Genomic DNA, 13,174 nt, shown 5'->3' with positions numbered 1-13,174 from the left:
AAGAACACAGCCTTAGGAAAATCCAGCATGTTGGCTGCTATTTATAACTTGACAGCTTATAAGAACAAATGAATCCATTACATAAAAAATTCAATTGTATTTCATTTACTTACATGTCATTATTTCTGTAAGTTGGCTGCATGAAGAGTGGTGAGCAATTTATCTTCACTGGCATGAAGGTAAATGTGAATACTATGCATCCCATCAGGCCTGCTTGCCACTAAGGTGATACTAATTCGATTTTATACAGATATATCATAATTTTAGTCAAAGACCATGGAGCCTCAGAGACATAGAAGAGCTTATGAGGAAATGAGACTGAACTCCCTCTGTGCTCCATGGTGATCCTCTGGCTGGCTCACCTTGAGTCACCACTATATTTGAATGAAAAGCTGAACTGCCCTTACATGTTCTATAGCACCTATCCTCTGTTTATAAAGCATTAGTCGGTATTTCCTTGTTATAGTACATGTGTCAGTGGAGATGGACAAAAGGTTACAAAAGCCCACTGTCCCCATCTAGATGTCCCTCTCTTTTCTGCCTCATGCTTATCAATCAGCATGTAGCCCCCAGTTACTTCTCCCACATCATGCCTATCTGCCTGCTGCTATTCTCTCTGCCATGTTGATCATGGACTCACCCTCAAAAGCTGTAAATCCTAATCAACTCTTCCTTCTATAAGCTGTCTCGGTCATGGTATCTACAAAGCAAGTGAAAAATAACGAAGACAGAAATTGGTAGCAGGCATTACTGTGACAGCTCTGACAGATGCTATTATTATTGAATATAAATTCATAGAATGATGGAAATATATTGGCTGTTTGTGCTGGCCAGTAGTCAACTGGTCAGGTCAGGTTCCTTAATATTTGAAATGTAACTATCATGAGAAAGAAAATTAATTTTCAATTTTACTAAATATAAATTGATTACCATATAAGCATCCACACATAACCAATGACTATTAAGATAACACGGTGTCATGCAGTGACTTTTAATAAAATTGTATTTATTGACTCCATTATTAAAGCATTGTAAACTGTGCAATCTTTTTAGGAAAGTATTTAATATAAACCCATACTTTCCAAATACCCAGATATACTCAGAGCTACAGTGTGATTATGTATGCATTATATTCAAAAGAGATATGCTGGAATTTAATTATGACCACATTATATTAAGGTAATCAATCAGATCATATTCTTAGACACTTTCCCTGTTTGTGAATTGGTCCTTTTAATAACAAATGTTTCATAATGATGTATAGGAATTAAATGATAAACATTTTTTCATTCAGTTTAAGAATTGGATCTGTGAAAAAGCTTTAAATTGACTAATTGACTACACATTACTCATAAAAGGACCCCATGGGCTCTAGGATACATCAGCTTGGGTTCACTCAGTAAGCCAGAGATGTGTACATGAATTATAGCACCGGAGTCATGTATGGAACATAGACCTAGTGTCTCAGCCCTCAGTTTGATAGAGGAGGGTCATCTCTCTATTGGTTAATAAAGAAACTGCCTTGGCCCTGATAGGTCAGAGAATTAGGTAGGTGGAGTAGACAGAACAGAATTGTGGGAAGAAGGGAAGTGAGCCAGACGCCATGCCTCTCCTCTCCTGGGCAGATGCCATGGATCCAGCCACCAGGTCAGACATGCTGAATCTTTCCCGGTAAGATACCACCTTGTGGTGCTACACAGATTATTAGAAATGGGTTAGTCAAGATATGAGAGTTAGCCAAGAAGAGGCTAGATATAATGGGCCAGGCAGTGTTTCAAAGAATACAGTTTCTGTGTTATTATTTTGGGGCATAAGCTAGCCAGGCGGCCGGGAGCCAAGTGGCAGGAATGTAGCCCGCTGCTCCTTCTACATCAGTTGACTGATGCAAGTTGTTTATTACAAGTTCATGGTCAGCCTGGGTTACAAACTGAGTGCCAATCCAGACAGGGTTACATAATGAGATACTGTCACACAAAAACAAATCAAAATGAGCAAAACAAAATTTTACAGAAATATAAGTGTTATTCTTAAAAAACGATGAGAGAGAGGCTACAAACGGTCCCCAGGCAGGCTGGCGGAGGGAGCCCGCCATGAGGGCGGCTACAGGAGGGCACGCTTCCTTGGCCCACGGTGGCGGCAGGTAACAGACACGTAAACACAGGAAATAGCCATAAGTATTTATTAAGGAAGGGGGAGAAAGAAAGACAGAGAAAAGAGATAAAAGGAGAGAGGAGAGATAAAAGAAGAGAGAGACAGAGAAAACGCGTGCGCACGCCAAGGAAGCAGAAAGAGAGAGAGGGTCCCAAGATGGCGATGGGCGGGTCAGAGGTTATGGGAGTGGGCGTGGCTAGGGCAGGGACCCAAGAATAACATTCCCACATCTTGCTTTTGATAAAAAGCAAATTAGACACTTCAGTTTGAAGGAATTGGGGCGGCGAATTCTCAAGACTGCTTCCGGCTGATTGTGGGCGTCGTCTTGGGGGGGGGCGAGAGAAGGCTGGGGTGCTGGGAACATCCTGGCATAGCTGGTCTCTTTGCTTCTGACCGATGTCTGTGGCATGGGAATGTCTGGAGTCCCTAAGTTATTGGCAGAACAAAGAACAAAGTCAAATTAAGGTTAAAAGAAAAAAATTTAGGACCAGGGAATCGAGGGGGTATCTGACCTGTTTAAGATGGATTTCTTGATTTGGCTCCCTGGAACTCATGAGAACTCCTTGGGTTTGTGAAAACAGAAGTTTTAGACATATAATGACTGTAGCATAAGAGATAAATTTGGTTTGAAATTTGGTGAGGTCACCTTGTAAAACCTCAACCTGGCGAAACCTCTCAGCTGTCAGACTGTCAGAGATCTTTGAGAAGGATAAGATTTTACTTGAGTAACTGATTAAAAAATGACAGAGAACTTACTTGGTTGGCACCCAGAGCTACTCTTTTTTGGGTCCTCCATGGTCGCTGAAGGTTGCACTTGAGCTTTGCTGTTTAGCGCAGGGCCTGCCAGGCTCCAGAAGATCCTGTGGGCTAAGAAATCTGTAGGAAGACAGGCCTACCTTGACCTGAGCAGCTAGGCTGTCGATTCCGGTGATTCCGTCCACGTCTAGAGATCTTTAGTTTAGATGAAAGGCAGGTTTTCCCAATGGTCAGCGCTCTGCAGTCGAAGCGAGATGCAGAAGGACGTTGTTCTGCGCGTGACTGTCTTCTTTGGAGGGAGCAGAAAGCTGCTGCTAGGAGCCAACCTGTCTCTTTTGTCGTTGTTAAAAGTTTTTTTTTTAAATAATCAAACACTTAAATATCACATTCCCCAGATCTCTGAGCAGTTGAGGGCTGTTTATCAGGTATAACTATAGTATAGAATTTGTTTGGAAAGTTGGGTCTGAGCTTGACCAAATTGGCTCTTAACAGGTAAGATTTACATTTGTAAAAAGATAGAGGGAAAAACTGCTTGAAATATAAGGTTAGCGGCAAAACTGACAATGGTAAAGAACAGCTTAAGAGACTTAAAGGTACATACCAGTTTAAAATACAAGACTCATGTAGTCTGAAATGAGATGTAGTAAACAATTATTGTACATAGAGAGTGAACAGGAATTGGGCAACGTGGATGCCTCTGATGGGCCCTATCAAAGGCATTTGACCATTGCTCAAAACACATTTAACAGAGTTAGCATAAGGAGTTTGGTGAAAACCTGGTGAGAAGGCAGGGTAAAACCGGGAGAGTGTGGTCACATGACCTGGCTCTCAGCCAAGATGGCGGCGGAAAAGGTCACCTGACCCATCTGGCCTCCAGCCAAGATGGCGACCGCCATGTGTAGTCTGCTCAGTTGGAAAGCCCGCCAAGCCACAACAAAAGCCGCAGAGGGGAGGGGCAAAAGGCTGGAACCGAAAAACGGCCGTGTATAGTTTAATGGGGCCATTTTGGACAAAAACTGATAAATGTGAGGCATTAAAAGATAAGGCCAGAGTGATAGGTCTGGATGGATTGTCTCCTGTGGTCAAGGCCGTGCAAACACCCGCAAAAACCGTGGCACCTCAAGCCTACAACGAGAACGGCTCCCCGTTAAGGTGAGATGCAGATGGCACGAACATCTGCTGGCCTTATGGAAAGGCATCCGATTCCATGGGGGGGGTGTTATAACCTGGCTGAATCGACTCGAGCCTCCGACGGGAGGACGGGAGAGCGATTCCCGGGCAGGAGGGATTCAGCCAAGGTCAGGCCGCACTGTAGCGGCGTGCTGCACCGTAGCAGCGTGCTGCACCATAGCAGCAGTTACGACGAAAGAAGGAAGGAAGAAAAGTAAGGAAAAAATAAAAAGAGAGAACTGGAGACCCTGGGCCTCCAGGCGCGGGTGAGCTGAGGCTTAACACAGGAGACAAGCCGAATTGAATGTCAGCGAAGGGAACCGAGGCCCTGAAGGTTCCCCCATCCCTAAAAACCGTGAAGGGTTGCCGGGAGCTCAACGGTCAAACCCTTGAGTTAGAAGAGATGGTTAAGCTGGCCGAGATGGGGACACTCACGATTAGTTGATCTGTTGTTTGGAGGAGCTGCATCCAGGGAACACATTGGTCGTAGGCTGGCGAAGTGGAAAAGAACCCGGTTCGGGAGTCACGCGGCTCCAATGTTATTCTTAAAAAACGATGAGAGAGAGGCTACAAACAGTCCCCAGGCGGGCTGGCGGAGGGAGCCCGCCATGAGGGCGGCTACAGGAGGGCACGCTTTCTTGGCCCACGGTGGTTGTAGGTAACAGACACGTAAACACAGGAAATAGCCATAAGTATTTATTAAGGAAGGGGGAGAAAGAAAGACAGAGAAAAGAGATAAAAGGAGAGAGGAGAGATAAGAGAAGAGAGAGACAGAGAAAACGTGTGCGCACGCCAAGGAAGCAGAAAGAGAGAGAGTCCCAAGATGGCGATGGGCGGGTCAGAGGTTATGGGAATGGGCGTGGCTAGGGCAGGGACCCAAGAATAATAATAAGAATAGGTCTCTATGATATAAATGAGAGACTACATGGATCCTGGAAGATAACAAAATAAGGACTAGTGTAATGCCCTTGTTACTCTTTATAGTACAGTTTGTGCTATTGTACCATTTGCAAGCCATGCAAGGGCCTGGAGATTAAAGGAACACACAAGAGACAAGAGACATGGGTCATCTTTGAGGAGAGAATGAAGAATGCCGTTTATTCAGGCTTAGGAAAAACCTTATATACCTAGCTGCTGCACTTACCAGGCCCCAGAGTGAACAAAATCCCTAAACTAACTACCAGTGGGAGCATAGGGAGCACAGAAACAAACAGGATGTTTAGCCAGAAATTGCAACAAGATGTTTGGCCAGAAACTGTCCTCTAGATGAACTCCGGGAGGAGGGGTAGGCCCCTGGGCCCTACAGACTAGAAAGGAAACAGTTAAAAAAAATGGAGAATCAGTCACTAATCATACCTACCTGAAGAACCAGTATGTGTGGATGTGTCTGAACTTTTAGAAAATTCTAGAAGGCGAGTACAACAGGCTGTGGAATTTGCAGGGAGAACTGTAGTAGCTTTTCCATTTCCAGTAGTTGTGGCTTCAAATTCACTGAACAGCTTTTTAGAACTCTAAAGTTTTTCTCTTTCTGAAAAAATGCATGGCCTTCTGTATAGTGTGAGTTCATGCAGGGCAGAAAACACAGACCCAGTTCACCTATGGAGCAACATAAATATTTAAGCCTGAGTTTTATAATCTGTAAACTTTATTATCAGCTTTGGTTTCAGAGCAGATGAAGTCTATATATCATCAAGTCCCACAACTTCTGGCGGTTGTTTTAGAAACCACATATACCTAGCAGTTTGGATTAACAACTCCCTGGAGTTCCCTTCTCTCTTCCAGGAGAAATATTGATCAAACCTGAAGCAAATCTTTCCTATTCTGACTTACGTGCATAGAAGCAAAACCGAGGATTTACCAACAGCACAATAGGCTACAAAGAGAGCACCAGTCACTGTCTTCAGGGAATGCCCTCATGATTTTATCATCCTTTCAGACCAGAAAGCCTCTGAATGGCAAACAAAAACCTTACAACTATGACACATTTTTTTTCTTTTGCATTTTAAGAAGCAGCCTAATATCATCTCTAATTAGGCACTAATTTGAGGGAAAAGTAGTGGCTCCTGAATTCTGGCAAACATTCCTGGCAAAATGAAGGCAAACATGAACACTCTTGATTCACCGGTGCACACAGAAGACCTGCAGTAGAAATCAGTACCAGCAGTTTTGACTGAAAGTTGTCTGATACTGTAGTAGGTAGCCATTTTATTTGATGGGCAGGGATCTAACATGATTTCTAGCAAACTATTTTTTTTTTAAACAAGATCTATGTACTGGCAATGTTCAAATACTTTTTTTTTTTTTAACCAGTGAGTACATCATTGAGGAAGAAAAAAGCCAAGACAGAGCAAACAAATAAAAGTCATTTCTCACTTCAAAGGGAATAGAAATAGTTTATTGTGAAGCCAGCATATATGACTGACTGTAGCATAGGAACAGAGATTTAGGTTACCTAAAATACCACATATTTTATGAAGCATTGTAGCAGAACAAAGAAAACCATAAGTCAAGGAACATTTAATGTATTTGTGGGAACATCAGATAGGCAGGTTATAACAATATATGGAATTCTTAGCTATTGGTCTCAGCTACTATTTGATGACATTGTTAGCCTTAGAATTGGTGGAAGCTCAGAATATGTTAATAGATTCCAAAAGTACTTACACATGAACGTTATGTTACACACGGAAGTACCAATCAAGGGTTATTTGTGGGGCTAAAATATCCTAAGGTGAGTTGGCTCATAACCTGTAACACGCAAACCCCCTACAATCATTGACATTTTAATTGGTCAATGACTTTGTATTTGTCTGTGGAGTTCTCTCCTGGAAAATTTAGGCAAGAAATATATATATATATATATATATATATATATATATATATATATATTAGATGGCCAAGAAACTCCAGGAATTTTCCTGTTGCTGTCTTACCAACAATGGAAATTACAGGCTTACAGGGCTATGTCTGGGTGTTCCATAGAGGCCAGAAATCAAATTCAGTTCCTCAAACACAGTAGCAAAAGAGTCATCTCCCCAGCCCCTAGTTTTTAACTGAAAACTTTTCTCTCATTTTATAAATGTATATCATTGTTGGGTAGTGGTGGCACAAACCTTTAATCCCAGCACACAGGAGACATAGGCAGGGTAATCACAGTGATTATACTGTGTATATGTATTTCTGGTCTTGATTAAGGTATTGTGTTTGTCCAGCTCATTTAAAAAATGTAATGTATAATTAAGAAATATAGGTTAATAAATAGTCATCTATAGTAGTCAAGCTTGTAGTCATTTAGCTAGATTTTCTAGATGTATAGAGATGTATTCCAGATAGAGAGTTATTCTTCAAACTTTCCAAAGACTACAAAATATGGCATTTAAAATGTTTATAAACAATATTTGGGAACATGGGTATAGTTCTCTGGAAAACTTGGGAGCATTGCTGATCAGGTCTTTCATGGTGTATCCCGTGTGTTAGGTTCATCTCAGTCAGCAGCTGAGCAAAATAAATTTTGGGGGGTGTTCACAGTGACCTTTCAAGGTATATTGCAACCATGTTAGTTTGAAAAAAATCCACAGGTTCTCATCCTCTGTAGAAACAAAAGAAGTGCCGCTTTTCTAAAGCAACATATCCTTAGACTCAAATTTTTAATTTAAGAAACATTCTTTAAAACATATATATTGGGTTAGCTTAGCAGCCCATACAATGAAATGTCTCTCTGTATTTAGCTCCTTCACAGTCAAAAAAATTAAAAAAAAAAACATTAATATACACAATCCATACTCTCTGTGTATTTTCCATCTTCACATGGCTTATTTGTTTTAAATTTATCACTTTTTACTATTTATTTTATTATCTTTATTCTTTTAATCTATGACTCTCTCTGTACTCTGTCTCTTTAAGGACATTTTCATTTTTATAAACATTTACTTCTTTTATAACACTCTATATTCTTTTTCTTCTCTATCCGAAGTCTATGTACATTTTTAAACACACTGTGACCCATTTAGAGGTCTTTTATGTCTCAATCTGTCCTATGTGTACCTGGAATTCTTTATTGTCCAAGAACGCTCGATAAAACTTGATCTGTGTCATTGCTAGGGGTTATACAATACTTTTTGCTTGCTCTGCACAGTCCAGCATGGTGGAGCTTCTGGCTACCCCGAGAGACATGCACAATGCCACATCTCTAGGCACACAGCCAGTCCATATTGTCAACAAGCAAGCTGTAGCACATTGCCCACAAACTCCATTCAGATGCTCGGTCTCCTGAAAGAGCCAGGGGTTGCATTGACAGCATGACCCAGAAAGTCAGTATTTCAAAACTGTGGCTTTTCTGCTACTGCTGAATCAGGAAAACCTCTCCTAAAGGAGCTGCACCATGCCATCAGCAAACAGCAGGAAGCTGTGTTAAACTCTGAATTTTTGTGTCTAGAATTCCTTTCCAAACTCTCTCAGGTTTTAAATGAATTTTAGTTGGCCACGTGCGTGTCAGTTTGTAGTAAGGAGGCTGCCTATTGGTTTCTGACTGCTCAGCCACTCAGCCCCAAAATAATTACACAGAAACCATATTATTTAAATCACTGCTTGGCCCATTAGCTCTAGCTTCTTATTTGTTTACTCTTACATCTTAATTTAACCCATTTCCATTAATCTGTATAGTGCCACATTGTTGTGACTTACAGGCAAGGTCTGTCATCTGTCTCTGGCTGTTGCTCCATGGTTTCTCTCTGACTGCACTTCCTTTCTCCCAGCATTCAGTTTAGTTTTCCCTGCCTACCCAAGTTCTGCCCTGCTATATGTCCAAAGCAGTTCCTTTATTCATTAATGGTAATCGCAGTACATACAGGGAAATCCCCCATCAAGTATTTAGATTCTACGGACCTATTCCACGTTGGATATTTTCTAATCGTTAACCTGTGATCCTTAAAGCAGTAAAATCCAATGTATCAGTGCTCAAAATCTACAGGAAAGACAAATAGAGATGTCAAGATTCAAGAGCAAACCCTTAATGGTGGCATTTCCTTAGTAGTGCGTATGGTACACCTGAAAAAAGAACTCATTCAGTAGGAGAGTGATTTTCCAAGGCCGCTTGAGTCCTGATCTTTTGGCACTACTGTATGATTTAGGTTATTGTTCCAAAAAAGAGGCCAGTGAGATGACTCAGATGGTAAATGTGCTTACCATCAAGTGAGAGACACTGAGTTCAGTTCTTGACACATATATGATGAAAGGTGAGAACTTCACGAATTGTTCTCTGACCTCCACACAAATGCCATGGTGCGTAGAATGTGCATGCATGGATACACACACACAGATGCACACAAATACACACACAAACACAAATATAGATGTAAAAATAAATGTTATTTAAAAGGGAGCATAAAGTCAGACTTACCCATGTTTTGGACTCTTGAGTCTCACTGTGGAAGTACTGAAGAGACCAGAAGGACTCCAACTATGTAACAAATTTTAAGCACAAGTCTAGTATCATCAGAGCCAAACTTGATGTTCAAATTATACTCTGTATAATATACTTTGATTTTTCAATTAAAATGATTACTTGGCATACGTTCAACTTTACCATTTGTTAGAAAAGAAAGAAAATGTGTGCTTTATTAAGAAAAACGTACTTATTTATTTTGTATGTCTTGACTAATACTGGATATTATAGAACATTCTCAACATTCCTCAGGGTTCACTAAAATTTCTATTTCATGATTGTTAACACTGAGAATACAGTTTTTGACAAAAGTCTAGTATAAAATGACAGAAGTATGTTTTTAGGTCAGTTAAGAAGTTCTTGGAAATTCTGTCCTCCTTATAAACCAGAAACTCTCAACACCTTCTTTTTCTTCCTTCCTTCTTTCCTTCCTTCCTTCCTTCCTTCCTTCCTTCCTTCCTTCCTTCCTTCCTTCCTTCCTTCCTCCCTCCCTCCCTCCCTCCCTCCCTTCCTTCTTTCCTTCCTTCCTTCCCTCCTTTCTTTCCTTTTAGAAAGGTAAATCACCAACTCAAACAGGCATTTGTTTGGTTTATTTATTTATGTGTATAAGTTTATGTGCAAAATGTACATATAATGCCTGTGGAAGTCAGAAAGGTGTGTCAGATCCCCTAGATCCTGAATTACATGCAGTTGGGAGGAATCATGTGGGGTTTGGGATTTGAATCTGGATCCTCTACAAGGACAAGTGGTCTTATCAGCTGAGCCAGCCCCAAATAACAAAATTTTAAATCAAACATTATAGCATAATCCAATCTAAAGACACACTAAGTAAGCTGTCTTTGGCTTCACAGTTAAATTTTATTCCATAAGAGCACAAAACTGTGTAAAGTAAAAGAGATCTCAGAAGTTTGTAACTTGTAATAGTGTCAAATCTGAACAGAAATGTTCCAGTAGCAATAACCATTGCATGATATGATTTTATAACACAGTGTAAAGTGGCATGTTATATGCTCAGATCCAAGGATGCAGCCAAGTCACAGTAGCATGATTTTACATGGGTGAGTGCTACCAGAAAAATCAGGCTCATCTTCCATTTCATTTTTATTTTTATCTATTGTGTATTCAGAAATGTTTTGACTATACTCAAACTTTTCATCCATTATGTAACCCCATATGGTGTTGCAACTCACATAAGAAGCTGGGCGCTAGAGTAAGCCAAGGTGTTCATTCTTTCTCCCTTCTCCCACCATCCCAATTATGTTGTGGGAATATATTTTTTGTATTGTTACAATTACTACCTACTAACATCTTGGCATCCCTCCTGGTTGTGAAAAGTGCTATCAATAGCATGTCAAGCACTGTTTAAACAGGACAGTGCTGCATTAAAGTAGTTATATATTTTCGATTGATCTTTTGTCTATCTTAGTGCTCTGCCCATAAGGCTAATTCCTAGAAAGACAGACCCCTTTCTTCCCAGGAGCACCATGGAACTTCAAATGTGTGTACCAATGAATACCTCTTCCTCTTACCTCCCACTGTAAACATCCTGAAGAATGTACCATTTTTCCTTGTAAGCAGTCTTTGAATTCATCCAGTTGGGACAAAAAATTAGAGAAAAGGAAAAAAAATGACAAAGAAATGTATTTCTTCTTCTCTGTCAGTGCTATTTTCAGTCAGTTTGGTTCTGGGCTTTCTCAGTTATTCTGGATGAAACCCAAACTTTTGGCTCACCATCGGAGGTTCAATAGGTAGCAAATCAAAGATCTCTCCTGAGAGAGGCTGTTAAAGGATGCATGGAGAAGCAACACAGTTTGCAAAGATGTTTTCTAAGCTGTCTTTGGTTTCACAGAAGAAGTAAGCAACATGAGCTCATAGTCAAACAACAATTTGCAAGACATTTTCAAAGAACACTGCCACAGAATTCGCGCACTGCCCCCTCTAGTCCAGGACTTCCTGTGGGGAGTCAGAAAGATATTTGGTAAGCTTATTTTTTTTTTTTTTGCCACAAACCATACTTCAAAGTAGGAGAAAAAGAGAAGTATTTACCTCACAAACCCTATAGCTACCTTCAATCATTTTAATTTTTTTTTTGTATTGGTATATCTCCTGAAGCTGTATTCCTACTCTCTGCAGCACAGCCCCTGCATCACATCAGGGGACAAAGAGACAGTCAATTAAAAAAGAAAAAAAAAAAAAAGCAAAGAGTCACAGTTTCCTTATGAAAGCTCTGGAGTCTCCAACCTCAGGCTCACCTGAATGTTCTGGGACTGTCTGGAAAAGCTTTGAGCTGCCTCCCATCAGAGTGGGTTAGCAGGGAAAGTCATTAGCAAAACCACAGGAATGTGCTGTAGGCAGTTGTGAGAGCAGGCAACCACGAGCTTCCTATAAAGTGACCTGTCAGCTGTCCTCCCCCTGACATCTACAAGTCTAATTTGCCTCTCTGTCTAACCAAAGGGTCATTTGTGGTTCTGAATAAATTTAATTTTTAGCAACTGTGAGGCTTGTGCTTAAAGAAAAGTTAAAAATAAATTAGCTGACAGATAATGTCCAAAATAGCAGTCATGGGACTGAAGAGATGGCTCAGTGTACTTCCTGCCCTCAGTTTCCCAGCACAAGTTCCAACATCATCTGATGACCTATGCATGCTTCTATAGCTGTATAGCAAACATGCCCATATTCACACACACACACAAATAAATAAAAATTTTAAAACATTGTTTTGTTTCTTTAGGTATGCTTTTGTTGTTGTTGTTCTACCAGATAAAAACACCCAGACATGGGTTGAAACAATAGAAAGCTTTTTTTAGCTGGCTAATGATTACACTGGGTGTTCAGGATGTGAGTGCAGTCCTAAACCTTTCTCAGGGTGAGTTTTTGAGCACAAAGTAAAACCATATTCTGTGTTGACACACCTTAGTTAGTAATACCTATCCAGAAGTCATACTGCATCCAAAAAAGCAAGGTTAGTACATTTAGCAACTTTCCCAGAACTATGGACATTGATGGGTTAGGTCATAGTTCAAGTTTTGGTAGGTGTTACTGCCTATGCGCTGGATTTCAAGGCCTGAATGGTACTTCCATTATGATTTCAGTTGTGCTAAGGTCTGAGGCACCTACTAAGGTTTGACAGCCGTTACAATTAGGGTGTGGTGGTGGTGGTGGTGGTGGTGGTGGTTGTGTGTGTGTGTGCATGTGTTGTCTCTTGAAAATGTAGAATATGGCATGGAATCTTCTGATTTTGATCATAAATGTCTTAATTTCCTTCTGGTGTTGCTAAATTGAGTCTCCACAACAAATTAACAATGCATCAGGTTAGATAGTGAGATAGGTATCTAATAAGTCCCAGTTATAATTTTATTATAAAAAGTCCAATTTATGATCATTTATTTATGAGCCACCCTAAAATCCTTGTCAAAGCAGATTGGGAACTCGTGAGCAATGGGTATACTGTAGGCAAAACAGGAAACCCAGGCCTAAGCAGCTATCAGCCATGAAGCTTTGAATAACAATTGGAAGACAAGGTTTCTCTGGTGGATAGAGATGGAGAATGAAAGGTGCTTAGGTTTTTGACATGAAGAAGTCATCATCAACTAGAAGTCGTCTAGTTGAATCTCAAGATACCTGCCTACATTAGCCTATTTCTCATGATTCTGA

This window comes from Alexandromys fortis, unplaced genomic scaffold, assembly GCF_014885135.2.
Source record: "Alexandromys fortis isolate MF-2015 unplaced genomic scaffold, M_Fortis_MF-2015_v1.1 scaffold_46, whole genome shotgun sequence".
Taxonomy (NCBI): domain Eukaryota; kingdom Metazoa; phylum Chordata; class Mammalia; order Rodentia; family Cricetidae; genus Alexandromys; species Alexandromys fortis.
The sequence above is the reverse complement of the archived record's forward strand: the minus strand, read 5'-3'. Positions refer to the sequence as shown.